The following is a 21,793-nucleotide window of genomic DNA, read 5'->3' as shown; positions in this document are numbered from 1 at the left end:
CGTGGTGACCCCTGACTCTTTCTGGAGGCTCCCTCTTGTCTGGGATCCAGTCCCTGTTCAAAAATACAGCCTGAAATCCCTCTCTGGAGCTGTGTTAGCCCGTGCTGGGCTGCATTATCATGTACAGTGTTTGAATGGGCTCAGCATTACCAGGCAGCCCACATTTCCCTCTCTCCTCATCAATATTTACCATTACATCAATCTTCCTGTCATCCGCTAATTTTTTGAGTGAGGATTTTGTATTTTCATCGTGATCATCAATGGAAATATCGACTGGCATGTTCCCCATGGAGCCTCACTAACGATTCCCCATTGACACCTCCTGTGTCAGACCTGTCAGCCAGCTCTAAATCTATTTAAAATGCTTGATTTGGGCTGCACAGCCCCATCTTCTGAAATCAGAACATCAAGGAGCACTGAGAGCTCTGCCTGCACAGGGCCTTTTCCTGCAAGTGAGTGTTCATTACAGAGTGACATCAGGCTCATTTGACAAGATCACTTCCACCAGGACACACCAACTGACTTTAATTAGAACTTACATCCTTTAATTATTTCTTAATTTAATTCCAGATGAGCCCTGCCTTCTGGGTCCTGTATCAAGCTGACCATTTGGTTGTTAACTAGGTCACCCTTGCTGCTGGGTGGGAATGTTGGGGGGAAGGAGCCATTTCCATCTGGATGTGGCAGCCTGAACTTTGCTCAAAACAAGCAGCAGAGCCCAAAAACCTCTCCCCAGCTTTTGGGTACATGTTGGCTGTGCTGGCTGCTTGGTGCTATTTAGCCATATTCGATACACATGGATGCTAATGATTTAGGAGAGCTTCATCTCTCCTAGGAATTAGTTTACTCACATTTTTTTCCCAAACACAGAATAAATATGGACTATGTTTTCCTTTTCTGCATCATTTGAGCAGTCCTACAGACTCTGCTTTAAAGTAGCTCCAGTGCTCCTTAAAACCAGACCTATTGCCAGCCTTTGTTTGGCTCCCAATAGCATATTTTCCATGTCCAGCCATGCATTTTCCCCTTCTTTAGTTTACCTAATAATTTTCCTATATATTGTAATATTTCATTTGTATTGACCACTCTATTCTGCACTCCATGGCAGGAGGATGGAATTAGATGGAACCCAAATCCTCCCATGATTCCATGATTTTACTGCTGGCTCTCTAAGTCTCCCAGCGAGCTCGTACATTATTTCTTATCCATTGGGAACATACATTTAAGGCTGAGCTCCTGCAGCTGGCTTAGGTATGATGTGCTGTGCCTTGTCCCAGTTCTTGGTGAGAAGGTAAATATGTGTTTATTCAAGCACCAACTGCTAAAAGATCTGTAATTCCAAAGAAAAATGTATAATGGTGTGTATTGTAAGTGTGCAGTGCCCTCCTCTTCGCTCCCTGCCACCCTCCCACGCAGGCACAGCCCATCACATACAGCAGTGTAGCAGTTCCTGGAGTGCTGAGTGCCTTCAATTTCTCTCAGGAGGGAAAATTTCCCATTCCTCATTCTCTGTTCTCCACCTTGCTGCCTCACGTCGTCTCAAGAGCTTTGTCCCTCAGCACAGCACAAGCAGGGCTCTGATACAGTTTCTTGGAACAGCCACAGATTAATCTGGGTTTTTATTCAAATACCATTGTGGTTTTTTTCTCTCCATGCTCCCCCTGCAGTGCCAGATTGACAGCTGGGCCACGGCACTGGAGAATCACACGAGGGTTTGGGTTGGAAGGGACCTTAAGGATCATTGAGTTCTACCCCTCTGCCATGGGCAGGGACACCTTCCACTGTCCCAGGTATCTCCAAGCCCCATTCTTGGAACACTTCCAGGGATGAGGCAGCCACAGGTTCCGTGAGCAATCAGCTGGATCTCCAGGAGCTCCTGTGGCTCTGGCTCTGGGAGGGACAGTCAGGCAGGATTGGGCTGTGCTTGGCAGACTGCAGGGAGACATGGAAATAGTGCTAATTTGCTCAGGGAAAAGTGTGACTAAGGGTGTTAAAGGAGGAAACATGCTGTCTTTCCTGCATCCTGACAAAGCTGTGTGCATGGAGGGTGATCCAAGGATTTCAGCTTTCCTCCAGGTTTCTGGCATTGACAGACACAAGATTTAGGGCAATGTGGTGGCTGTGCAGTGGTAAGGGATGAGGATGAGGGTGCTTATTTGTCTCTTCAGGCTTAGGACATCATGTGAAAGGATATCATGACCAGCACTCCATCTAATTTATGGGGAAATTAATTCTCATCTCCCCTTGGACTGCACAGGGAGCTTGGGAAGGCAGTGCAGAGCTCTGCCATCAGTGCTGCCACTGGTGGCTGCCACATACACTGAATATAGGATGAGCTGATAATAATCACTGAAGAATCATGGAATCCCAGAATGGTTTGGGTTGGAAAGGACCTCAGATCTCATCTTGTTCCAGCCCCTGCCACGGGCTCCTCCAACTATCCCAGGCTGCTCCGAGCCCTGTTCATCCTGGCCTTGGACAGCTTCTAACCACAGCTTCTCTGGGCACCCTGTGCCAGGGCCTGGAACAATGAATAATGGTATTTACACCTAAATTTAAGGCTTGAATGAATCAAGCTGTGGACAGCCCAGGCAGGCTGATTTCAGGCGGACTTTGGAGCATTTTACAAAGGGATTGTGGGAGATCAGCCACAGGAAAACACCACTTTGCCCCACATTAAATGGAAAGGTGTGTGGTGCTTTGAGGAAATGGGCTGGAGAAGCAGATGAAAGGAACTCTGGGACCTGCAAGTTCCCATTTTTAGATTTGAAACAGAAAAGCCTTCCCAGTGAATGCTTCAAGAACACCTCTGGAGCTGACAGTTCTCAAGCAGGGTCTATTGGAGGTTTTCCTTTGCAGTTTGAGGTAGGAAGGGAAAAGCACCCAGGGAGAGAAAGCTCAGCTGCACTCATTGTCCCCTTGGATGTCTGAAGTGCTTTGTTTTCCAGAAGTGCTTATTATTCATGCAGTGTCTCACCAGGCAGCTGGAACAGAGCTCCAGCACGGGGCTGGTCCTGGCATGGGCTCTGCCATAGAGCTGTGCCGTGGCTTTTCCCTCCTCATGGGACATCCCAGCAGAGCCAGCAGTGGTGCCTGGTGCCTGCCTTTGGCACCACTGCCCAGGCCTGCTGGGTCATCTTTTCCTCACGGTGTTGCTCTTTTGTCCCTCTGCATTCCAGACTACATCTGGCAGATGTGGGGGCTTAGTTTTGCTTGTCCTGAGGGTGCTCCCAGCAGCAGTGTTCCCAAAGGAGGCACAGCACAAGACCTGCTGTCTCCAGATGTGTCCAGGCTGCCCCTGTGCCTGCAGTGTCTTCACTGCCTGCTTTAGGTCCCAGTTGTGCCAGACCCCTATTCTGCAATTTGTCCACTTGACTGTCATTTCCATCCCAACTGAATGGTTCAGGATGAGGAGGACTCTGCATCTGAGCTTTTGTCAGGTTTCTCTGTTTTCTCACCTCCCCTCAGCTGGGGTGTGTTGCTGAAAACTGTGATATTAACCAGAAATCAGACTCAGCCTCCCAACCAGTTTCCAGCCATCTCAGAATGTTTTCTAGCCATCTCAGAATGTTTTCTAGCCATCTCAGACTGGTTTCTAGCCATCTCAGACTGGTTTCTAGCCATCTCAGAATGGTCTCTCACCATCTGGGCTTTGCTGCTGTAAATCAATGGCTCCATTAGCCATGAAGCTGATCTCTGAAGGCTGGGTGGGGGAGCGCGGCTGCTTCTGCATACACTGGCTGTGCTTCATTGAGAGTGCCCTGTGGAGTCAATCCCACCTTTCTTTGGGGTTTTGTTGGCTGACTGGAGCCCCCAGTGCTGTCCCGAGGAGGGACCACGTGCATCCTCGCAGCGTGATGGATCCCACGCTCTCAGCTCCTGGGGGATGTCCTGCCCTGCGGGGACACCGGAGGGGGTGTCAGCCACAGCGAGTGAGAAACTGTCAATATTTGTACACAAAGGCCACGCTGAAATCCCTGTCCCAGTCCAGACATCAGAGGTGTCAGTTTTGATTTCCCAAGCACAGAGAGAGCCCTTTCAGCCCCAGCCTGCTCAGACACTGCAGCTTTAATGTCCAAGCACCCAGCGTGTTTCCACTCCCCTCAAATGCATCAATCAGGTCTCGGTGAGGCTCTGAAAGAGCCAGTTTGTTAAACAAACACACTTAGTGTAAAAAGTTTATTCCAGTTAATTGGGACTTCATTGCAATGGAAACAAATTACCCAGCTGTCATCTGCCAAGGCAAACAGCAGCAGGGGAGCAGGGGTCCTGGCCAGGCGGGAGACAAACAGCCATCTCAGGCAACCTTATTTATGGCCTTTTTATGTATTTCTGTATTTATTTGGACATTCCTGAGCCGGAGAGCTGGGCTATTGCCGAGCTGCATGCCCCAGCACTTGCATGGTGCATGTTATCTGCCTCCGGGGCTCCTGGGCAGAGCTGGCACCGGCCCAGCGGGAGCTCCCTGGGGATCCCTGGGCTGGGGTCTGTGTCCCTGGGGAGATCCCCCAGGCATGTCCGGGGCTGCTGCTTCACTGGCAGAGAGGAGGTGCTGGGGGGGATGTCAGGGCGAGCTGCTGCTCCCCGGAGGCCGGGGGGATGTGAGGGATGCGGGGGTCCCTGCAGGGAGCAGCGGGGCAGGGAAGGGGCTGCTGGCCACTGGGAACTTGGCTCCTGTGCTTCCATAGCTCCTTGCCCAGCGCTAAACCTGCTACCCCATCGCAGGGGTGCCCCGTGTGCGCATCGAGCCCACGGGCGAGTCCCCATCAGCGCTCCAGTGCTGTTCTCCCCTCCCAGCCCAGGGAAGTGCTCAGGGGCAGGAGAGTCGGGAGCACTGCCTGATGAGCCTCCTACTCATTCCCAGCTCATCCGATTTAACAAACACCCTGTCAACACCCTTTTTCCCCTCCTGGAGCTTTTATCGCTTAGGAGGGAGCGAGGAGCTGTGATGGGGGAGCCAGGCAGGGAGCAGGGAACAGGGAGCAGGGAACAGGAACAGGGAGCCAGGCAGGGAACAGGGAACAGGGAGCAGGGAGCAGGGAACAGGGAACGGGGAGCAGGGAACAGGAACAGGGAGCCAGGCAGGGAACAGGGAGCAGGGAGCAGGGAGCAGGGAACAGGGAACAGGGAGCAGGGAACAGGGAGCAGGGAGCAGGGAACAGGGAGCAGGGAACGGGGAGTGGGGAACAGGGAACAGGGAACAGGGATGGGGCAGGAAGGGAGCAGGGAACAGGGAACAGGGAACAGGGAACAGGGAGCAGGGAACAGGGAACAGGAACAGGGAGCAGGGAACAGGGAACAGGGAGCAGGGAACGGGGAGTGGGGAACAGGGAACAGGGAACAGGGAACAGGGATGGGGCAGGAAGGGAGCAGGGAACAGGGAACAGGGAACAGGGAACAGGGAGCAGGGAACAGGGAACAGGGAGCAGGGAGAAGGGAGCAGGGAGCAGGGAACAGGGAGCAGGGAGCAGGGAACAGGGAACAGGGAGCAGGGAACAGGGAACAGGGAGCAGGGAACAGGGAGCAGGGAGCAGGGAACAGGGAGCAGGGAGCAGGGAACAGGGAACAGGAGCAGGGAGCAGGGAACAGGGAACAGGGAACAGGGAGCAGGGAACAGGAACAGGGAACAGGAACAGGGAGCAGGGAACAGGGAACAGGAACAGGGAGCAGGGAACAGGAACAGGGAACGGGAACAGGGAGCAGGGAACAGGGAACAGGAACAGGGAGCAGGGAACAGGAACAGGGAACAGGAACAGGGAACAGGAACAGGAGCAGGGAACAGGGAACAGGGAACAGGGAACAGGGAGCAGGGAACAGGGAACAGGGAACAGGAGCAGGGAACAGGGAGCAGGGAGCAGGGAGCAGGGAACAGGGAGCAGGGAACAGGGATGGGGCAGGCAGGGAGCAGGGAACAGGGAACAGGGATGGGGCAGGCAGGGAGCAGGGAGCAGGGAACAGGAACAGGGAACAGGGAGCAGGGAACAGGGAGCAGGGAACAGGGAGCAGGGAACAGGGATGGGGCAGGCAGGGAGCAGGGAACAGGGAACAGGGAGCAGGGAACAGGGAGCAGGGAACAGGGAGCAGGGAACAGGGATGGGGCAGGCAGGGAGCAGGGAACAGGGAACAGGGAGCAGGGAACAGGGAGCAGAGCTCTGCGGGCCCCAGGCTGTGCAGGGAGCCAGGCAGGATGGGGCTGGGGACCGCAGCCGGCACGGATGTGACAGATAAAGCCGTGGGATTAGCAGCGTGTATGGTGTCAGGAGAGCAGCTTCCCCTTCGCTGCAGTCACCCGAGCTGAGCCAGCCTGGGGGAGGCAAGGGCAAGACATGGAATCCTCCCGGCTCCCGACCCTGCTCCTGGGTGGGCTCTCCCTGCCTCATGTCCCTCTCCCTGCCTCATGTCCCTCTCCCTGCCTCGTGTCCCTCTCCCTGCCTCGTGTCCCTCTCCCTGCCTCGTGTCCCTCTCCCTGCCTCATGTCCCTCAGTCCTGCCCTTGGGATCCCGGGGGCTGTGCCATGGCTGGGGTGGGGACAGACCCAGGACGCTGTCCCAGACCATGGATGGGTGCAGCCCCCCACGGCACATCTCTGCTTGGAGATGTACAACAGCTACATCCTGGTGTGGATGGCAGCATGGCACGAACATGGGGGGCTCTCCCAATCCCTTTTGGGATGCATTCTTCCCTGCTGCCCTTGGGGATGTGGAGGACAGGAGCAGCTCTCTGCCCATGTGCTGGGATCTCAGTGGGCTGAGAATTCTCTTGTGTGCCTGGTGAACAAACCCAGGGCTCTTCCACCCTGCTGACTTAGCACAGCCAGGCCAGATTCTTCTGGTGCTGTGAAGTCCTGAAATTCACATTTGAATTTCACATTGCAATTGAGTTGCCATCCAGAGCCTTTTATCCAGTTTCCAGTGAGATCAACGTGACCCACACTCTGAGGTTTCTGTCTGTGATGGCACATGCTCAGGGGTGGAAGGCCTGGACTGGGATATGCATCTTTGGAGGGGTCTGGGAGGGAGAAGGTAGCAGAGCCCAGCATTGATAGATACAGAGATGAGTCCTAAGATCGGGCTGATCTCACCAGAGGGATGTGGGAAAGATGGTAACCAGAACTGGAAAGGACACAAGATTTGGCTCCATTTCTGGAGCTTAGAATGGGAGGAAGAGGGATTAGGGAGTTTAGCTGAAGCACCTCGGTTCCTTGGAGTCAGCTGGCGCATCTTGACAGACAATCTGAAAACACAAAGGTAAGAAACAACAGGGAAACAATGCCATGCTTCCCTGTATAGGAGCTGATGTTTGTTGGAGGCAGAGGCAGCAAAACCCCCTCAGTCCCACACTCCTGTGCCCCCACTCTCTGCAGGATCCTTGGTGGGCAGAGCCAGGGCTCACGGTGCCAGGCATCTCCCTCCTCCACCTGGCAACCCTCTATTATGAGGGATTTTAGTTTTCTGTTTCTAGATTGATTTGGTGGTGGTGGTTATTTTTAGCTCCTCCAGTGCCTTGCAGATTCCTTGAGGGATTCTTTCTTTGCCTCTCCCTCCCACAGGTTTGTTTGTAATGGAGCCACGTTGATTTGGCCACAAGCAAGAGGTTCCAGCGCTGGTGGGGGCTGTGCTGCTGCTCAGGGAGCAGATCTCCCCCTGGTTTAACTCAGCTTGATGTGTCCATGGGGTGCTCCCCTATGCTGGGAAGGAGCAGCGCTCCCCCCTACAGCCACTGGTGTGGATCCTGTGCAGTCCCCACCCAAAATCACTGCCAGAGCACACTGGGTGGCTCGGTGGCTCCTTCTCCCCTTGCTTCTCTCAGCACTGCCCTCCCTGAGAGTTCTCTCTTTTCACTACCCATGGGGAGAAATTCAGATCAGCATCACTGTACATGGAAACAAACCCCAGGCTCCTCCTGCAGCTCCACAGCTAGGCTGGATGGAAATTTTTCAGCATATTTTAAAGCCCAGCACAAAGTAATTCAAAACAAGTTGTGGGTATATTTTGGACTCTGGCGGAGCTGTTGTTATCGCCTCACTTCACCCACTGGCTGTCCCAGACAAGGCTCACTTTGAGTGTTCCCTTCTGCTGAGCAGGGGGCAATGTTTTCATTCCTGATTTAGAGCATCTGTCCCATGGGGGTCCAGCCCTGTCTTCCACTGAGCCCAGCACAGCCAGGAGCCCATGGCTCACCTGTCACCACCAGCTCCAGGGCTGCATTAATGTTCCCTAGAAAATGTGACTCTCTTTGGACTCAGCTGTTCTGCTCACCCGGGGTTGACTCTTGGTGGAGCATGTGTGAAGGTACAGTTTGTGCTCTGTTTTTTCCAGGATTTTTGTTTTGTAGAGCAGGGTGAGTTGTGCTTGTTTTTAGACACCTAAAGTATAGGTTGATACTCAATATAGGTTTGCTGTTTTTCCTAGGGAGAGGCAGCCCTGGGAGGTCTCACTCAGGTAGGGCTTTGGTGGTGGCATCTCCATCACATCCAGGAAAGTGTTTTTCTGGAGCACTGATCTCCGCAGGCTGCTCTTACCTGGGAGATGAACACATGCTGAAGTGTTTTGTTGGACTTGCTCTTCTCAAAGCAGTCCTGCAGTGGCCAGGGAGACAAAGCCTGAAAACCACTCAAGTTTTCAACCAAACCATTCAAGCAAACCTGAAAGCCACTTGCAAGACCACAAGCATCATGGTGTGGCAGCTTCTCTTCCTCTCTGTGGATTAATCAGCTCCACGGAGGTGTGAGGAGAGAGGACACCAGGGCCACTTGTCCTCAAGGAATGTGCTGGAAGAAAAGACAGGGATCCATGCCTGTATGGTGTTCTTAGTGGATTGCAAAGCCTGGTTCAACCATCACCTAACTGCTTTCCATCAGGATCAGGTGGTGGCTGGCTGAAATCATGCCCAGAATTAGCAGAGGGCCTTAAGATACCTCTGTGATGAGCCTAATGCCAGACTCTGCTTTAATGGAGCAACCTGGTGCTGGAGGTGAAAGTTCTGGAATGTGGACCCAGAATCCACAGTGAACTTTCTTCTCTCCTGGCTATTTTCCTTGGTGTTGAATAGCAGCTTTTCTAGGGTTGAAGTTGTCATTGAGGTTTTCCCAATCTTTAATTTTATAATGTTCATTAGCACGGTTCCTGTCAAAGAACAGCACGTTCCCTCCCTGTGCTCGCTGTCTCCCTGGTTAATAACCCTTTGCTGCTTTGGCTCTTTTGGAAAAAGATACAGGAGCTTTGGGAACGACTCCTGGTATAACAGACAGACATCAGCATTGCCAGACAGATCTGAAAAGCAGTGTTAATTCAAAGGGAAATGACTCAGAAGGCCCAGGGTACGCGTTGGGGAGCATTGATCCAACCTGTCTCAACCCATGGCAGTGCCTGTATGTTCCTCCAGCTGCTGAGAGGTGCTCTGAACCCCGGTGGTTGCTTTTCCTTTCAGGAATGGCCCATAACAGCAGCTTCCTGCTCCTCTCTTTTTTTTCCCCTGAGGTTCTGCTTTGAAGATGTCCCTTCCTGAGGCTCGTGGTGCAGTGAAAAGGCATTGTCAGGGTTGGGCAGTGCAGGAGAAGACCTGCAGTGCAAGAGGCAGGTGGAGGAGGCGCATGCTGTGCTTTGGCTGGGCTTGGCTGGGAGGTAGTCCTGCTTTCTGAGCATCTGCTCTGTCCTGAAGCCCCCACCATCTTCCTCAGCTGGGTTTTATCAGCTCTGAAGAACTGAACAAGGGCTCCAAACTGAGGTTTGAAGTGAGCAAGGACAACCATTGCAAGAGCACAGGGCAGATTCCTGCCTTGGGAGAGGTGGAGCAGGTGCTGGCATTGCACCCCAGACGCTTGGCCCAGAGCCTGTGGGTATTTCCTGGAGTTTGGGAGCCTCAGAACAGGGAACTGGCTGTGTCCACTGGGTGGTTTCAGTTAATCTGGATTTAGTTCTGGGGAGATCAGGATTGCTGTGTGAGTTTGGCAGTCAAAGAAAAGGAAGCAAGAGGCACCATCATGATGCTCTAAATCTTGGTAGGTCTTCGGCTTACATGCTCTGGCCTTGACCATTTCAGGGTGTCCTTTCCACTGCCTGTGAAGACACAGCTGGCCCAGAAACATTCCAGCCACTCTTATCCAGAGCAGAGGGCTCAGCCCTGCAAAACCAAGATGTCTGTCTGCAGAACTTCCAGAAACTCAGTGCTGGCCTGCAGTGGCCTGTGGACCTGCTGCCTTGTCACACCAGACTGGTGCTGAGGAGTTGAAAGCCCCTGCTGTGTGACAGCCTGGATGGAGTGGCAGTGAGGTGTGAAGAGTGCTGTGTCCTGGGGACCTGCCTCCTGTGGTGTACCCACCCCATGGGCAGTGTTTGGTGAGCACCAAAGTGTGGTTTTGGCAACAAAGTGCAACATGTTCTGCTCTGGAAGGGAAAAATGACACAGCTGGAGACCATCCTTGGAATAGCATCCGTGTTGCTATTGCCAGTGTGAATGCTCCACCTCATCTTTGTTCTTCAGGGCTACAGGTTTTCCCCAAGGACAAACTCTCCTGTGGTTTATTTTTGCTTTCCAAGTGTCAGAAACCACTTTTGAGGCCTTGAGGCTCACAGCAGCCAGCAGAGCACACCATGCTGGGGTTGGTTGTGTCAGCTGGTGCAAAGTCTGACACTGTGGGCTTGTCCCTGCAATTCTGTCGTGGTGTGTTGGTGGGCAGGTGTTGTCCCATGTCAGAGAGGGTCTTGCCCAGCCTTGGGGCAGTCTCATGTTCTGGCCTGTGGAGCCCAAGCCCATGATACAAAGCAGGTAATGAGAAGGTCACCTGCCTGGCTCATGTCTCCAGTGCTGGCTTTACCCAGGTTGTGGTCTTTGCTGATTCCTTGGTTGGAAATGAAAGTATCTCCTGCATCACTCCATGCTCAGTCCAGGGTGATACACAGCCTCTCACATCTCTGTCCCCCCACCATTGCCCATGCACCCCCGGGCATTTCAGATGTGGCAGCTCTGCTGATGGGCAGTGCCTCATCTGGAGGGTGTCACATCATGTGCCACAGGTTCTCCTGCTGGGAGGTGACTCTTGCATGAAGAGTGTCTTGTGTCAGAATAAAGTGCCTTTCAGCAGCCTGGCTGGCACAACAGTCCTGCATGGGCTCAGAGGAAATGGGCCTGGAGGTGATTTAATGTTGCTGGTGCAGTGTGAACAGCTGGCTTCTGAGGAGTTCAGCTCCCCATGGGTGTTCAAACAGCAAAGGCCAATCCTCACAGCCCTTGGGAATAGGGGGAGAATAAGAATTTCTGGGGAAACTGAGGCATGGAGGTTTTAGCTCACACGTGAGGCTATGCTCTGGCCAGGTTCCCAGCCCTGGAAATGGCTTTGGCCTCTGCTGCAGTGCATCCCTCTTTCTAGTCATCAGCGCCTGGTTTTTGGGTTGCCCTTCCCTGGGCACCTCTCACTCTCCCTCGCTGTGGTGCTGGAGTCCCTCGTGCCCCAGTCACTGAGGAGCTCTCCTCTCACTTGGCTGCAGAAATGGGCTCAGCATCCCAGAAATTCAGGCTTTTGTGCGGGAGCCAATAGTCACACAACCTCCATCCAGAAACCATCATCATCGGCTGCTTGCTTTTTCTTGGTTTCTTTGAACTACAGCTCCCAGGATGCCTGAAGATATGCAGACATCCCGAAGACAGTGGTTTCCCATAAACTTCTGGGGTTTCATGCTTTGCAAGCAGGAATGTTTTTATTGCGTCGCAAATCCCTTCAAGTCCCTCAAACCTCCATGGCAGCCGCGGGGGCCAGAGTCGGCTGCGGGGGAGGAATGCCAAAGGCTTTTCTCTCCTGCATTTTTCTCCTTTTTGCAAGAGGGACCTTTGTAACTCCTTGTCAAGCATTTTCGAGAGAAATTTTGGACTGGGAGGAAGTTTGAAAAATCCATGGTTTGACTGTAGGGATGTGTTTCCTATTCTCCTGGTTCCCATTATTTCAAGGGCTGTTAAGCAGTGTCCTGCATCCCCCATGCATACTGCAGTGCCTTGGGCAAGGTGGGGAGGGGTTTTCACTAAACTGGGAAGAACCAGGACACAGGGAAGAGAAAAAGATGCAGATTCCTGCACCAGTGCAATGAGCCCAAGAGACTGGGGTTTAATTCTTGATGTGCTCACAAGTCCTGAGGGAAAGCCAGAGAGGGACATTTTTGTTTAGCATGGACAGATGTGGTTGGAAGTGCAGCCTGGAGGGTCTCCACCTCCCAGCTCCCAGCCAGATCCAGCCAGGGGCCAGGGCACAAGTTCCACAGCTGCCCCCACAGCTCTGCATCTTCCTGCAGCCTGGGACCAGGAGATGCTGGCAGCGGAGTGGGCTCTGTGGTGTGGACCAGCTGTCCCTAATAATCACTTACTCTCTGTAGGAGAGGAACCGCAGAGGGCAGAATAGTGCTGTGGTAACACGGTGGCATTTTATGGTCGTGTTCTTCTGACCATTAAAATACTTCAATGATTTTTTCTTGTTTGGTGCTGGTGAATACCAGTGTTGCTTCTTATAATCAAACTTGTGGTATTTTGCTATTCTCCTTTTTCTCTTTGGTTGCCCAGGACCCTCTGTAGGTTGGGATTTAATAGATCTTAATTTCTTTGATAGGTCTTTACCAGTTGGAGGAACTTTGTGAGTGAAACACAGAGATACTGGGTGCCCTTGGGCCCCAACTACCCAGATCTTGCAGAGGCAGCAGAGCCATAGCTCAGGCTGTGTGTGTGCCACGGGATCAAGGAGTGATTGGGGTTGGAAGACGCCTCTGGAGATCATTTTGTCCAGCCCCTGCTAAAGCACAGCTTCACCTCCAGCAGGTTGCACAGGATCGTGCCCAGGTGTGGTGAATATCTGGGGAAGGAGACTCCCCAGCCCCTCTGGGCAGCCTGTTCCAGTGTTTCATCACCCCAAGGGACACGTCCTGGCCCTGCTTTGTACCGTTCCTGAGCACTGAGGCCAGTGGGATGCTGAGGGATCCATTTCTTCCATTTCTGGGTGCTTGTCCTGGTGCCTCTGGGGTCTGGGCTCGTTCTCTGTCACCCTTCTCCCATCCTTCACCCTCCCTCAGGATCCTGCAGGCACACCTGGACACGAGTGCATCAGTGTGCCCCAGCTGCCATCACCTGCCTGTCGGGATGGCGGGCGCTGGGGTGAGGTCTGCTGGAAGAGATGGGTGCCAGCCAGGAGCTGAAACCATGGCGGTTCTGAGGCCAGCTCGCCTTAACCACATCACTGCTCCCTGCTCTTGGAAGGGCCCAGCTGCCCAGCAGCCCAGAATAACAAGCTTTTCCATTCCTGCGCGCAGCGTGGGACGCGGGGCCATGGAAAACAAGAGGCGGCTCCAGCGCCAGGGCTGTGCACAGACTAAACAATGGCACATCCCCCCGGGTGTCTGTCCCTGCATGGAGAGCAGGCTGCAGCCACAGCCTGGGGTGGCTGGGGCACCGCAAGGATGCCAGCACGACGTGGTGCTGCCTCACCATGTGTGGGCTCAGCTGGCAGGAGTGGAGGGAGGTGAAGGTCTCAGGAGGACTGAGCCCCTTCAGGAACCTTCTCACCCACCCCTGCTGATTGCACATGAACAAAGAGATTGGTTGGATTTCCTTCTTTTCTTTATTTTCCCTGGTATCTTTTTAATTAGGATAAAAGCTGTAATTTGTAGTAGGAGAATTCTGAAAACCTGGCTTCTGGCAAGACAGGAGTGAGTCTGCACGTTCCTCTGACTTGGCACATGGACAATCCATCATGTTCACACAGCCTGCTTGGAAGAGCCCAAGTGCTCCATCCTGCTGCTCAGGAAGGAGTGATAGATATCTTCATTAAAAACAATCACAGAGGGAAATGATAGAATTCTTAAAAACAAGCAAAGTGATGAGGATTTTGCCCAAGGGAAGGGATTTTTGACCATGTTATTTTGAAGGTTTTATTTATTTGTTGTCTGTATATGGATGAATTTTTGGGTTTAAAGTACACTGTTAATTTTGAGAGTGAAGCACACTGGGATGTGCCAGTCATGAAATGGTCCTTTCCAATGATCTGTTTCATGGTTGGGAGTCAGAAAAAGATCTTTGCGTACCTGCAATCATAGGATTATGGAATGGTTTGTATTGAAAAGGACCTTAAAGTTCATCTCATTCCACTCCCTGCCATGGGCTGGGACACCTCTCACTATCCCAGGTTGCTCCAAGCCCTGTCCAACCTGGCCCAGGGATCCAGGGGCAGCCACAGCTTCTCTGGGCACCCTGTGCCAGGGCCTGCCCACCCTCCCAGGGAACAATTCCTTCCCAATATCCCATCCATCCCTGCCCTCTGGCACTGGGAGCCATTCCCAGTGTCCTGTCCCTCCATCCCTTGTCCCAAGTCCCTCTGCAGCTCTCCTGGAGCCCCTTTAGGCCCTGCAAGGGGCTCTGAGGTGTCCCTGGAGCCTTCTCCTCTCCAGGTGAGCACCCCAAGCTCTCCCTGGATCTGGGGATGGATTCACTTGCAGCAGCTCCATGACATTCCTGGGCCAGGACTCTGGGGCTGGAGGCAGCTCTGCAGGTGGGGTCTCACCTGGGAGGGGCAGAATTCCCCCCTCCTGCTGCCCACACTGGGGCTCAGCCCAGCCTGGGGGGGTCCTGGGTGCTCATGGCCAGGGCATCTCCAGCTCTCAGCCTGTGGCGCCCCCAAATCCTTCTTTTATTTTCAGCTGTTTCACATTTACGTGTTACAAATGGCAGCAACAGGCTCTTGATGTGACAATGGCACAGGTGTGCAGATCCCAGTCTAAATATTGCTTATAATCTGGAGAGAAAACTTCCTGATCACCTTACACTGTCTTCAGGATTCCACCTCTTCCAAGGTCCTGTAGCCCCTTTTGAGCTCACATTCATACCCCTGGGCTCTCAGCAGCACATTCTGCTGCTTCCTTGCTTTGTTCACCCTTGGGATGCTTCCTGTGGGGATGGGTTTCCAGCTGGAAGGTGTCTGCTCAGGGGGCAGATGATAGTGGTGCAGATCCAGTCCTCCCAGTGGCACAGGCATGCTGGGGTGCAGAATGACTCACCAGGCTGTGGCACATGTGCCCAGCATCTCTGTCACAGCACAGATGTTGGTCAGAGAGGGGACAGTGGTTATTGTCAAAATGCAAATGAGTAAAATTATTGTTTTGAGAGACAATTTTTAGGGGAAGGACATGCAAATTTACCTTCCATTCAGATTGTGCATTAGTATTAAAATGCAAAGTTTGAAAGCCAAAACAAAGGAACATTTTAATTTGGGACTCATCAGATGGTTCCTTCTGCTCGGATTAGCATCACACACTTTGCATCAAATGCTCTAAGTTTGACAAAACTCTGTTTTTCAAAGAAAACAAAAAGATGTTCTAAAAATGCCAGCCATTTCCAGGGATTCTGGCTGTCAGCTGTCCTTAAGTTACAGGCCTGGTGCTGAGCACTGGACAGGCCGATGGGAACAGGCTTTGTGGAGTTCAAGGGTTGGGTTGTGTGGTTGTAGGATGTGTGGTTGGGTTCCCTCCTGGATGCTGCTTTAATCTGGCTTCTAAATAGCTTAGAAAAGATTGGATGTTAAGGAAAATTTCTTCACTGGAAGAAATGGAAGAGTCCTCAGGCATTGGAAGGGTGGTCAGGCATTGGAAAAGGCTGCCCCAGGGCAGGGGTGGAGTCACTGTCCTCAGAAGGATTTAAAAATGGTGTGGATGTGTCAGCTGGGGACATGGTTCAGTGGTTGCCTTGGCAGTGCTGGGGGAATGGTTGGATTTGATGATTTGAGAGGACTTTTCCAACCTTAACAATTCCATGAAAAGCTGGTCCAGGGTTCTGCTCTGAGGCACAGGACCCCACAGGTCTGGTGGGACCTAGAGCTCACCTGGAGGCTGCAGACAGCCTTCACCATCGGGGGGAAGGAGCGGGTGCAGGGTCAGGAGCTGCCTGCAGATGACTGAGGGAGGCTGTGCTGAAGGGGTGGGTTGTGTTTCTCTCCTTGGCTTTCCATATAAACACCCTCCAAATAAAACTTTCCTTTCCACAGCACTCGGAAGCAGCTGTGCTGCTTATTTAAACACACCGTGCGGTATCTCCGTCCTGCTCCCCCTGCTTCCCTTCTCCTTCTTCCTTGGAATACCGACCTGCCTCGTGTTGCAGACCAGAAATAGAGACTGGCCACTGACTTGCTAATTGTAATGCAGCCTGATAATGCCAGCTATAATTAGATCAAGGTATCCAAGTGCTTTTGCTGGCAGACGTTTCTGTGACCCTGTTATCACACTTTAAATAGAGGATCCCGTCTGCTCTGCCTGGCTTCTGGCTGCAGAGCCAGGTCCTGCAGAGTCCAGCTTGGTCCTTCCCAGGGAAGCCAGCCCAGCATCAGTCCTGGTGCCTGCATCTGCTCGGCTTGTGAAGAGCCACAGGGCTCACTGACAGGAATTAAACAGGTCCCCCAAAAACTGGCACATGTCAGTGACCACTGAGACTTTTGTTGTTATAAAAATCCCTTTCCCAAGTCCCCAGCGAGCACAGCTCTGTTGGCCAATGAAAGGGGCTGCCCTGGGCTGTGGTTTTCAGGGGGTTGCTCCAAATGTGACCCATCTTTCCTTTACTGTTTTAGGGTAATCAAAGCAATGGCTCATATTGTGGTGAGCTGTGGCAAGGGGAGGAATGGCTCAGGGTCTCAGGATCAACTCACCTAGAGCTGCAGCCTCTTATCCCAGGGCTGTAAGACATCTCTCCTTGTTCCCTTTTGATGAGCCCTCTACATTCTTTCTTCACCCTCTCATGCAAATCCTGTCACTCTTTCCCCATCTGCAGCACCCCCAGGGTCCCTCTCCCTGGCCTTGGGAAGCCTCTGGCTGCTGCCCAGCTGTCCTGCCCTTGAACACCCTCCTCACTGGGTCACAGCTGGCATCCCCAGCTCTGCTGGATCCCACCAGACAGGGTGCTTTGGGTGTGAAGCTGCATCCTCAGCAGGTGGGTGAGCCAGAGTCCTCACAGAGCTCATCCCCTCAGCACTACCTGAGCCTTTGGCTCCTTCTCTGCAGCACCACCCAACCCTGGCACCTCATGCAGATCCCCAGCCCTCTGGGATAACTCATGGAAAAGTTTGGTTGGGTGGATATGCCCAAATTCATCACTTGCTCTCAGTGTGGCTGCCCACAGCTGCTCTGACATGCTGTCTGATCTGTCCTGATCTGTCAGGGAGGGAACTGAGACCCCCTTGAACACCAGTGTGCCCTGGGGAGGGAGAGGTTTCCCAATGTCATATCCTGCAGGCAGGCCTGGGGCTGTCACAGCAGCAGAGCTCACCAGCTAATCACAGCTGAATCATCCTGAGAAGTGGGACACCAAAATCCCAAAGGAAAACCAAGGACTTGGAGAAACTGGATAAGCCAATGCCCCGTCCTTTGGGAAGGAGCCAGACTCCCTGAGATGTCTGCTGCCTTGCTAACCCAGCTGAGCTCCTGTGCTGTTCCATGGGGGAGGCACCTCACTGCTGTGTTCTGGCAGGACATCATCCTAGATTCCCATTTCATAGAATCCTAGAAATCATGGAATGGTTTGGGTTGGAAGGGATCTTCGTGATAATCTTGTTCGACCCCTCTGCCATGGCAGGGACACCTCCCACTATCCCAGGGTTGTTCCAAACCCCATCCAGTCTGGTCTTGGACACTTCCAGGGATCCAGGGACAGAGACAGCTTCTCTGGGCACCCTGTGCCAGGGCCTCACCACACTATAAACAAAGAATTTCTTCCAAACATCTAATCTGAATCTTGCCTCTTTTACTTTAAAATAGTTTCTCCTTGTCCTATCACTATAAAAATTATTCAAGTAAAAGAGCGTGGTGCCTGTATTTCAGTCCTGGGCAGTACCTGGGAGTGGGGGGTGAGTGGGGGTCGAGCCTCCAGAGGTGCAGAGAAGGGCAGTGTCCCATACAGACATGGGAGTTCATCAGCAGAAGCCCTGGGTGGGTGACCCTCGCAGGCAGCACTGGCCATGTGCAATCAGCATCTGTCCCCAAGCTAAGGAAACACTTGGGGGGTCCTCAGGCAGGGTCCTCAGCCCTTCTCAGCTCACCTGGAGCTAAGGTTTGGGCTTGGGAAGTCCCTGTGGGCAGTGTCCTGTGTCAGTCCCCAAAGCAGTGATGGAAGAGCTCAGCCTGTTGTTTGAGTGCCCCAGCCATGGGCACTGCTCACAGATTTGGGAGATTGAGTAGGAGGAATGTCAGCAGAGTGGAATATGTGGCTGTCTGCAGCTCACCAGATTGCCTGCTTGGTCACCCAGGAGTCCATGAAGATTGGAGCCCAGTGGCCCAAAGCACTTTTTCAGTGCTGAGGGCAGGAGCAGGACAGCCTTGGCAGCATGGGGGTCTTGGGGCTGCTTCCTCCTGCACAGCTCAACAGGGGACCCCAGAGATTTTGGTGGGACTCAGAGTAGTATTCAGCATCTGCTTTCTCCCCTTCTCAATGCGAACAGACAGTGAGGCAGGGCCGTGCAGGGTGACAGGGGCTCATGGGGGTGCCAGCAGGGTTTGGGGACATGTCACTGCATCAGGAGCATCACAGCAAACCCAGAGCAAGTGGAGGTGAGGCATCACTGCCTTCTGCCTGGTAGTGCCTCCTCAGCTCAGCCTGGTGCTCCTCACCTGAGCCTGATCCTGCTCAGCTGAGCCTGGTTCTCCTTGGCTGAGCCCTGTGTCCCTCGTCCCAGCCCAGTACCCCCATCTGAGCCCAGGACCCCCATCTGAGCCCAGGACCCCCATCTGAGCCCAGGACCCCCATCTGAGCCCGCACAGGCTCCTGGTTATGTAAAGCCACGGCGAGCGCAACCAGGAGATTCTTCAGTGTCGGAATCTGAGTCACATGGGGCTGTTTTATTTCCCCCTCTGCTAATCTCGTTTCTATAGAAACAAGATTGGGAGGAAAAAAAAAAAAAAAAAAAAAAAAAGAGAAAAAGAGCCAAGCACAGAGCAAATGAGAAACCTGAGGTGATGGGTGAGGGAAGTGGAGGTGGTAGCTGAGGAGTTCAGGCAACGTGGATGGGAGAAGGGGACCCCATTCAGGATGGGAGTGTGCATAGAGGGGACAGGGACTCCCCTGAAGAGATGCTCTGGGATGAGCTGCTGCTCTGGCAGTGGGTGAGCCGAGCACCAGGAGCGAAGGGAGCAGAGGCTGTGCAGGTGAGTGAGCATCGCTCGCGGGCATCTGTCCCTGTCCCTGCAGGGCACAGCTGGCCATGGCTCACTGGGCTCCTGGCCCCGGCTGCTGCTTTGGAGACACTCTCGTGGCCGGGACCACGGTCAGTGGGAAGCGAGCGGGGCTCGCCGGAGCGGTGTGCGCAGCCAGCGCTTGCCTGGAGGCTGACTGCGTGTTCGTGGCCATCAGCTGTCCTTCCCAAACCCTCTCTGCCCCAGAGGACCGCTCCCTGCTTGGGAAGAACCTTTCCAGCTTTGGTTATTCTCCCTCTATTTTATCCTGACTGTACCTGTGCAAATAAGCCGCTGACAGCAGCCGAAGCCCGCAGCTGCAGGGAGTGCGGGGCTGTTGCTCCCAGCGCTGCTCACCCCGGGCACAGCCGCCTTCCCCAGCCCGGCTGCAGCCGGGATGCCCGTGGGAATGAGCCCAGCTCAAAGCTGTTTGTGCTGCTCCCCAAGGCGGCAGGACCGGCTGAAACGCTGCTCGTTTGCCTGGGGTGCCTGCAGCCCATGGCTCATCCCGGGACTGTTGCCTGTGCTGATGGAAGAGGCTGTGAGCTCCCTGCCCACATCTGGGTTAGTTCAGAGCCACAGGCACGTGCTGGCTCCCGAGTCTCAGACTAAGGAGTGTGCAACAAGTGGGAGGTTTTCCTGCCTGGATGTGCTATCTTGTGGGATGGCTGGCTGGTGTGCCATGTGTGCCGGTGAGGGCTTTGGCTGGGTGCCTCGGTGGAGCAGAGGTGTTGCTGGTGCTGGTCATCCTGTGCCGGTGCCTGGGCTGGCACTCTCGTGACCTCGGCCATCCCTCGCCCGTGGCTCGGTGCAGCTGTGCCCGGTGGCTCCTGCTTTCCCTGCGGCTCTGGCCATGGCAGAGCGGTGCTGTGCCAGCAGGGGCTGAGGCACCCTGGCTCCTGCGGGCTCACCCCGGCGGCTGCAGACTGCCAAAAGGCTTTTAGCGGATCGCTGCGCGGGAGGGAGGGATGCGGAGCCGAGGGATCGGGATTTTGCTTGTCATCACTTCCCAGTTGTGGTGTGGGGAATGTGGTGGTGATTGCGAACCCCCGGCCGGATTCACGCCTGTGTGTGGCGGGTGAAGCCGGAGGGATGAATTCCGTGCCCGTGTATTTCTGTACTGAGCTTTGGGAAATGTCACTGCTCATCCGCCTGCCTGGCCAGCGAGGGGGTGGAGGGAGGCGCTTCAGCCCCTTGTCCTCATCCCAGGGCAGCTGAGGGATTTGTGAGCTGGGGTGCCGTGTCTGGTGGCGGCTCAGTGAGCTGCTGGAGGCACAGGCAGGATGGGGACAGGCTGCCAGCTCACCATGTTCATGCTCTGCCTTCCTTCCCACTGCCTTGGCAGGCTGGGGGCTTTGTCAGTCACCCCTGTGGGGTTGGGCTCCCAGAAAACCTGTGGGGCGAAGGGATGGGTACAGATTGGTGTCACACAGTGCACTGGGGCAGCGGGAGCTGTGCCCTGTGCTTAGCTGGACTCTTCCTCCTTGGCCAGGCTGGGGTCCAAGTGCTGCTCTGGGCACTCTGCTCATCCTGGTTGGACGTTCCCGGGCTCTCAGCACTGTCCCTGTTCAGGGTGCTGGGTGCCGTGGCTGATGCCAGGGGGGAGTTTGGCATGCCAGACCCTGCCCCTCCCTGTGCCTGAAGCAGTGGGCTTAGGGGGGACATGGCACATGGCGGCTGTGCATCGCTGTGCCACACTGGTGGTCCTGTCCTCTGGGAATGCCAGCCCTGTTCTGTCCAGACCTTTGGAGGGAAGGGCTGAGGACAGATATTGCTGCAAGAGCCTTCAGCACTGATAATTATTTCTGGGAAAAGATGCCGTGTTCTGACTTAAATGCTGACATGGGACTCTGAGCACGTGTAATCTGGCTGACAGATGGCAAGTCATAGAGGTGTGATTTATGATACAGCACAGTAGCTGAACAACCTCCTCTGGTTGTCAGGAGACAATTCTTCCCAGTGCTGCAGTTGATGCTCCAATTGATGGCTTTTCCCACGTGTCACCTTGCTGTGTGGGGACTGCCTCGGCAGGTGCAGCTGTGCAAGCCCTGACTGCTCTGGTGCTGAGCTGCTGCAGAGGTGCTGCCTCTGATGGAGGCTGGGCAGGTGAGGCTGGATCCTGCCCAGGTGGGCCTGGGGCAGCGCCGTGCAGTGGCAGGGCTGGGGGAGCAGTGCCAGCCTCGGCTCCGTGCCATGGCTGGGATGAAGCTGGCTCAAGATGACACCTGGGACTGCCTGTTCTCCAGACCAGCACTTGTGGGGCTGAGTGTGTGGTCCTGGTGGGGAAAGACACCGAAATCTTGCCCATCAGATAAGCACACAAGGGGAAGAATGCTGGCAATTACAGGGAGTCTGTCTTACCTGCATGTCCTCTGTGCCTGTTTCCCTGCTTCTACCTTAAAATCCCTAACATTGATCCTTCTTAAGGGACAGGGACATCTATTATTGTTTGGAAAGGACTTGGGAAGTAACAGTGTGGTCTCAACAGCATCCCCCTCCCTGTGCTATAGAGGCTCAGCCCCACTGCCACACACAGAGCCCAGACCCAGCAGAATGCCCAGTGCTGTGGGAGCACCCCAGCCCTGCGAGCACTCTGAGCCCAGGGGAGCGGAGCA

The 21,793-nt window shown here is 54.1% G+C and overlaps 1 protein-coding gene across 6 annotated transcripts in view; it reads left to right on the top strand.

Annotated features, from left to right (window-relative positions):
* The window catches only part of LOC131584575 (ankyrin repeat and fibronectin type-III domain-containing protein 1-like), a 244,447-nt gene that overhangs the window by 180,256 nt on the left and 42,398 nt on the right, over positions 1–21,793 (top strand). The window contains exon 1 of one of the 6 annotated variants that reach the window (XM_058849859.1): positions 18,954–19,151. The exons of the other annotated variants lie outside the window; for them this stretch is intronic. The gene's annotated coding sequence lies outside the window, so the exon portion shown is untranslated. Of the gene's footprint in view, positions 1–18,953; positions 19,152–21,793 lie in introns of those variants that run through there. 6 annotated transcript variants of the gene reach the window in all.

Source organism: Poecile atricapillus, chromosome 14, assembly GCF_030490865.1.
Source record: "Poecile atricapillus isolate bPoeAtr1 chromosome 14, bPoeAtr1.hap1, whole genome shotgun sequence".
NCBI lineage: Eukaryota > Metazoa > Chordata > Aves > Passeriformes > Paridae > Poecile > Poecile atricapillus.
Note: the sequence above shows the minus strand (reverse complement) of the source record. Positions and strands in the feature narration are given on the sequence as shown.